Genomic DNA, 7,396 nt, shown 5'->3' with positions numbered 1-7,396 from the left:
CACATGATTCCATTTATATGAAGTTCAAGAACAGAAAATTCTGATCCCTGATTATAGTGGTTATGTTGTTGTTGTTAGGTGCTGTCGAGTTGGCTCCAACTCATAGCAATCCTACATAAAATAGAATGAAACACTGCCTGGTGCTGCACCAGCCTCACAATCGTTGCTATACCTGAGCTCATTGTGGCAGCCACTGAGTCAATCCATCTTGTTGAGGGCCTTCCCCTTTTGCGCTGACCCTCCACTTTACCAAGCATAATATCCTTCTCTAGGAAATGGTCCCTTCTGACAACATAACCAAAGTAGGTGAGACAAAGTCTGGCCATTCTTATTTCCAAGGAGCATTCTGGCTGCACTTCGAGGACAGATTTGTTTATTCTTCTGGCAGTCCATGGTACTTTCAGTATTAACACCACAACTCAAAAGCATCAACTCTTCTTCAGTCTTCCTTATTCATTGTCCAGCTTTCACAAGCATTGAAAACATCATAGCTTATGTTAGGTGTGCCTCAGTCTTCAAAGAGACATCTTTTACTCTTCAGTACTTTAAAGAGGTCTTTTGCAGCAGATTTGCCCAGTGCAATATGTTGTCTGATATCTTGACTGCTGCTTCCATTGGTGTTGATCGTGGAACCAAGTAACATGAAATCTTTGACAACTTCAATCTTTTCTCCAATTATCAAGATGCTGCTTATTGGTCCAGTTGTGAGGATTTTTGTTTTCTTTATGTTGAGGGGTAATCCATACTGCAGACTGTAGTCTTTAATCTTCATCAGTAAGTGCTTCAAGTCATCTTCACTTTCAGCAAGCAAGGCTGTGTCATCTGCATATTGCAGGTTGTTAATGAATGACTCTTCCTCCAATCCTAATGCTGTGTTCTTCTTCATATAGTCCAGCTTCTAGGATTACTTGCTCAGCATACAGACTGAATAAGTATGGTGAAAGGATACAACCCTGACACATTCCCTTCTTGATTTTAAACCATGCAGTATCCCCTTGTTCTGTTTGAAAGACAGCCTCCTGGTCTATGTACAGGTTCCTCATGAGCACAATTAAGTGTTCTGGAATTCTCATTCTTCTCAATGTTCTCCATAATTTGTTATGATCCACACAGTTGAATGTCTTTTCATAGTTAATAAAACACAAGTAAACATCTTTCTGGTATTCTTTGCTTTCAGCCAAGATCCATATAACATCAGCAATGATATCCCTTGTTCCACATTGTGATAGTTGGAGCTGTGTGTCAACTTGGCTGAACCGCAATTCTGTGTGGTTTAAGCAATTGTGATGTGGGTTATTCCCATGATGGGATCAGATGTATATGTTTTGAGCAGCCAATCCATTGAAAGGGAGTTTCCCTAGGGGTGTGGCCTGCTTCCAATATATTTATGGACATCCTGGGAAAAGAGACACTCTTCTGTGGATTGTAATCCTGTTGTGGTGCCTACAACTGTCTGTGAGCAAACAATCCACCATTCACCCTGGAGATCTTGGATTCGTCATTCACTGGAGTCAACAGCCAGTATACTGCCTGCCAACTTTGAGCTCATCAGCCCCTGCAGCTGCGTGAGTCGGGAAAAGCCTCCAGCTTGACGTTTGATCCAAGAACTTGGGACTTGCCAGTTTCTACAAGCGTGTGAGCCATTTTCCTAAGATAAATCTCTCTTTCTCTATACATATATATAAGCTTTACTGGTTTTGCTTCTCTAGAGAACCCAGCCTAACACACGTCCTCTTCTGAATCCAGCTTGCATTTCTGGAAGTTCCCTGTCAATATACTGCTACAACCACTTTTGAACTATCTTCAGCAAAACTTCACTTGCATGTGATATTAATGATATTGTTCAAGAATTTCCACATTCTGTAGGGTCACCTTTCTTTAGAAAGGATACAAATAAGGATCTTTTCCACTCAGTTGGCCAGGTAGCTGTTGTACACATTTCTTGGTATAGACGAGTAAGTACCTCTAGCACACATCCATTTATTGAAACATTTCAGTGGGTATTCCATCAATTCCGGAGCCTTATTTTTCACCAATTCCTTCAGTGCAGCTTCGACTTCTTCCTTCAATACCATCTGTTCTTGATCATGTGCCACCTCCTGAAATGCATGAACATCAACCAATTCTTTTTGTTACAGTAACACTGTATTCTTTCCATCTTCTTTTGATGTTTCCTGCATCATTTAATATTTTGCCCATAGAATCTTTCAATATTGCAACTCAAGGCTTGAATTTTTTCCTCAGTTCTTCCAGCCTGAGAAATGCTGAGCATGTTCACCTTTGCATATTCATTATAATAACTGATTTTGTCTTCTTGAGTTACTCTTTAAAATCTTCTGTCCATCTCTTTTGTCTTGTCATTTCATCCCTTTGCTTTCCCTACTCTCCATTCAAGGGCAAGTTTCAGAGTCTCTTCTGACATCCATTTTGGTCTTTTCTTCTTTTCCTGTCTTTTTTATGACCTTTTGCTTTCTTCATGGATGATGTTCTTGATGTCATCCCACAGTTCCTCTGGTTTTCAGCCACTGGTGCTCAATGCATCAAATCTATTCATTAGAGATTGTCTCTGAATTCAGAAGAGATGGAATCTTTTGTCTCTTATGCACTTGTTTTAATTGTTTTTAGCTTCAACTTAAACTTGCATATGAGCAGTTGATGGTCTATTCCACAGTCAGCTCCTAGCCTTGTTTTGGCTGAAGGTCTTGAGCTTCTCCATCACCTCTTTCCATAGATGTAGTCAATCTGATTCCTGTGTACTCCATCTGGCAAAGTCCACATGTATAGTGGCCATTCATTTTGTTGAAAAAAAGGTATTTGCAATGAACAAGTTGTTAGTCTTGCAAAATTCTATTATGTAGTCTCCAGTGTCATTTCTATCACCAAGGCCACATTTTCCAGCTACTGAGGATTCTTGTTTATTTCCAACTTTTGCATTCCAATCACCAGTAATAATCAATACATCTTGATTGCATGTTTGGTCAATTTCAGACTGCAGAAGTTGGTAAAAATTTTCAATTTCTTCATCTTTGGCTTTGGTGGTTGGTGTGTAAATTTGAATAATAGTAGTATTAACTGGTCTTCCTTGTAGGCATATGGATATTATCCTATCACAGACAGCATTGTACTTCAGGATAGATCTTGAAACATTCTCTGCAATGATAAATGCCTCACCATTCCTCTTCAATTTGTTATTCCCATCATAGTAGATCATATGATTATCTGATTCAAAATGGCCAAAACCAGTCCATTTCAGCTCACCAATGCCTAGGATATCGATCTTTATGCATTCCATTTCATTTTTGACAATTTCCAATTTTCCTAGATTCATACTTTGTGCATTCCATGTTCTAATTATTAATGGATGTTTGCAGCTGTTTCTTCCCATTTTGAGTCTTGCCACATCAACAAATGGAGATCCTGGAAGCTTTACTCCATCCATGTCATTAAGGTCGATTCTACTTTGAGGAGGCAGCTCTTCCCCAGTCATATTTTGAGTGCCTTCCGACCTGAGGGGCTCATCTTCCAGCACTATATCAAACAAAGTTTCAAGGCTATTCATAAAGTTTTCCAGTACTATATTAAACAGGGTTTCACTGCTATTCATAAGATTTTCACTGGTCAATTCTTTGAGAAGTGGATGGCCCCTTCCTTTTTCTAGGTCAATCTTAGTCTAGAAGCTCTGCTGAAACCTGCCCACCATAGGTGGCCTTGCTGGTATTTGAAATACTGATGGCATAGACTCCAGCCTCATAGCAACACGTAAGCCACCACAGTATGACAAATTAACAGACGAGTGGTAGACAGTGATTATATTAAAACAAACAAACAAAAAAAACCCTCACTGCCATCAAGTCAGTTCCAACTCAGCAATCCCTCCTTGGGTTTCTGAGGTGGTATCTCTATGGAAGTAGATTGCCCAGTCTTCCTTCCAAGGAGTGGCTGGTGGGTTTAAACTGCTAACCTTCTGGTTAGCAGTCAAATGCCTTAGGCACTATGCCACCAGAGCTCCTATAGTGGTTACAGGGGGCATATATTAATTGGGAAGCGACATGAGGGAAACTTTTGGGATGCTGGAAATGTTCTGTATTTTGTCCTGGGTAGTGGCCCCATGCTCACTTAAATGTTGCACTTTAGTATCGGTAGGTTACACCTCTATTTAAAAAATACCAATGCCCAGGCCCCAACCCAGTCAGAAAATTCTAATGTGCAGCCAGGGTTGAGGAGCCCTTGGCTGGGGGCTGGTGAAGTGGAGAAGAGAAACTGTCCCAACATGTGGAAAAACTGAACTTCCAAAACAGAAGGAAAGAGAGGGACCTATTGAAGAGAACCACAGAAGGCAACACTGCCAGGTGGCAGATGGGAATGGAATGGCCTGAATGACTTTTACTGGTTAGATCTTAGAGGGCAGGAGAAAGAGGACCATCCAAAATACATTCATGGATGGTGAATTTGAAGGCCCTGGGCAGGAGTTCCAAACCCAGCCCTGCCACCTTCTTGCTGGGTGGCCTGGAGTAGTCACCTCCTGTCTCTGGGCCTACAGATTAAGGGCTGAACTAAGGCAGGAGGCTGGAAGAGCAACTTGTCCACTCACATCCTGATGTCCACAATCCTGCATGAATATGAATCCACCAGATCTCCTTCAAATCCCAATTCTTCCTGGCAAGTTACCTGACCCTCTCAGGCCTGTTTTCTCATCTACTGAACGAAGGTGATGACAGCTGCTTCACACAGTGGCTGTGAAGACTGCCTCAAAGGCAAATGTTCACAACACCACCTTCTTCCTGGCTCTCAGCTGATGACTATGTTTATTCCACTGAGAAAATGGGAGCAACCTGAAGAGAACGCCCCCACACAAAACACCTGCACCCCCACTCCCTCCCATCCCCTGCACCTGACCTCTAAGCTCTGTCTTCCCACTGAGTACCAGCCCCCTCCCCTCTTGGCTACCTGATGGCATCACTCCAACAATTCTCCCCCTCTCTCCATGATTGGTTGTTCCCTCTCTACAGAATCTTTCCCTTCAAGAGAGAAACATGATTTCTCTCATTTCAAAAAGGCCCTCCCTAGACTCCACATGACCCTGCAGCTCCTGCTCCCTTTGTTCACAGAGCACATTTCTGTCCCCACTCCCTCTTCTCCACTCTCTCAAACCCTCTCCACTGGGCCTTACTAACTACTACTAACCCACGGTGGCAAAGCCAATGGTCAATCTCCAATCCTTATCTTGGTGCACTTGACCTCTTGGCTTCTCTGACACCACACTCCCCTGTCACCTTAACACCTTGGTCTCTCTAACCTCTAAATGCTGGCACCCCCAGGGCTCAGACCTAGGGTCTCTCCACTTCATCTACACCCACTCCTTCAGTGATCTCATCTAAGCTTGTGGCTTTAAATACTTCACTTTTATACCTCCAATCCCAACTCTGCCACTGAACTCCAGCCTCACAAATACAACCACTTTCTCAATGTCCCCATTTGGATGTTGAAGAATCACCTCAAACTTGACACAATTCTTGATTGCTCCTAAGCCTGCTCCGCCACTGGTCTTCTCCATCTCAGGAAATGATACCACTACGTATCCAAGTGGTCAAGTCAAAGGCTTAGATTCCTCTTTCCCCCACCTCCGCATCCCATTGACTCTCCCTTCAAAACATATCTAAAATACAATCCAGAATGCATCCAAAATACATCCAGCAGCCACTTCTCATCAACTGTTCCATTGATATATTGGTCTGTGCCACCATCATCTCTTGACTGGAGAATAAAGGGTCTCCCTGCTTCCATTTTTGTCCCTACTGTCTATTGGCCAGACAGTAGCTACAGTCATCTTTTAAAACCATAACTTTAAGTTTGATGTCACACCCCTGCTGAAACCCTCGAGGGACTTACCATCTCATTTTTAACAAGATTCACGTGCTTTTGGCCCCACCTGTTTATTCACTCTCATGTCCAACCACTCCTCCCACCCTCTCACTCCACTCCAGGCATTCTGTCCTTCCTGCTGTTCCTCAAACACAGCAAGCTAACTCCTGCCTCAGGGCCTTTGAACTTGCTATTTCTTGTGCTGGGATGCTCTTCCCCTGTTATCCACATGGTTCATTTCCTCACCTTCTTTAAGGTCCTTGATCAGTGTCCCTGACCTTTACCTCACTCCTTCTAAAACAGTCAGCCCATCCTCATCAGTCCTTTAACCTCTTATCCCTGATTCATTTATCCTTTGCAACACGACTTACTGACATAATTTTTTATGTTTATTTCTTCTTGTTTCTTGTCTGTGACCCCACCCTCTACAGAATGCCAGCTCTACAAGGGATTTTGTCCATTCTTCTTCACTGCTGCATCCCCAGTGCCTACCACAGAGCCTGGTACATGGTAGTCTCTAAGTTTGGGTCAATGACTAGAAAGATGGAAGGAGAATGAAGCTTTCTCAGCTGGTAAAAGGAGAGAAAGTCCTAACAATGTTCCTCCAAGAAAAGTTCTCTAGCAACCACTAAGATTTACTGAGCCTTTGCTGTAGATCATATCTTCTACTCCTCACCATAAGGTCACAAGGGAGGTGCTCTTGTTATCTTCCCATTCTACAGATATGGAAATTGAGACTGAGAGAGGAAAGATAAGGCACTTATTCAAGGTCACAGGCCAATGAGTCATACAGCCAATCTTGGAACCCAAAAAGCAGACTCCACAAAACAAACACATGACTACTGCACAGTTGTTTCCTTCAAGTCTGGCAAACACTAGTCTCTTTCTTGAAATTCACTACAGTCAAGGCACTGATGAGTCATACAGTAATGAAACCTCTTGACCTTGGGTGAACCCAATTTTTCCCAAATGTGACCATGGACAGTTTGTCCAAGTGCCACCTCCCACATCCTGGGTGCCACAGGAGCTCATTCATCCTAGGAGGGCACGTCCCCTTTGGCTATGGAAATCAAAGTCTTCTCCTTGAAGGAAGAGAGGGACTGAGAGCTACAGAGAAGAGTGGGGGTGCTCAGGTACTGGGAATGGTTGAGTGTGAAGGATGTAGGTTGTGCTAGGTGAGGTGCCCCAAGAGGGAGAATTAAATTAGGGATCCAACTCTGGTGCCCCACAGCCACAGCTAGGTGCCCTTGGGCAAGCTGCCTCTTTTCTCTGCCCTATGAAAAAAGTAAAGGAAAAAATGCTCTAAATCATTAGTCACTAGGGAAATGCAAATCAAAACTACAATGAGCTATCACTTCACACCCACTGTTGTTGTTGTTGTTGTTGTGTGCTGTCCTAGAGTTGGCTCCAACTCATAGCAACCCCTCCTGGGGTGGCAGAGGCAGTATCACTACAGAAGTAGATTGCCCAACCTTGGCTATAATAAAAAAAGACAAGGGCAATAGCAAGTGTCTGTGAGGATGTGGAAAAATTA

Source organism: Orycteropus afer, unplaced genomic scaffold (genome assembly GCF_000298275.1).
Source record: "Orycteropus afer afer isolate SDZICR_OR568_19922 unplaced genomic scaffold, OryAfe1.0 scaffold00059, whole genome shotgun sequence".
In the NCBI taxonomy this organism is placed as follows: Eukaryota; Metazoa; Chordata; class Mammalia; order Tubulidentata; family Orycteropodidae; genus Orycteropus; species Orycteropus afer.
This window is presented reverse-complemented; position numbering follows the sequence as displayed.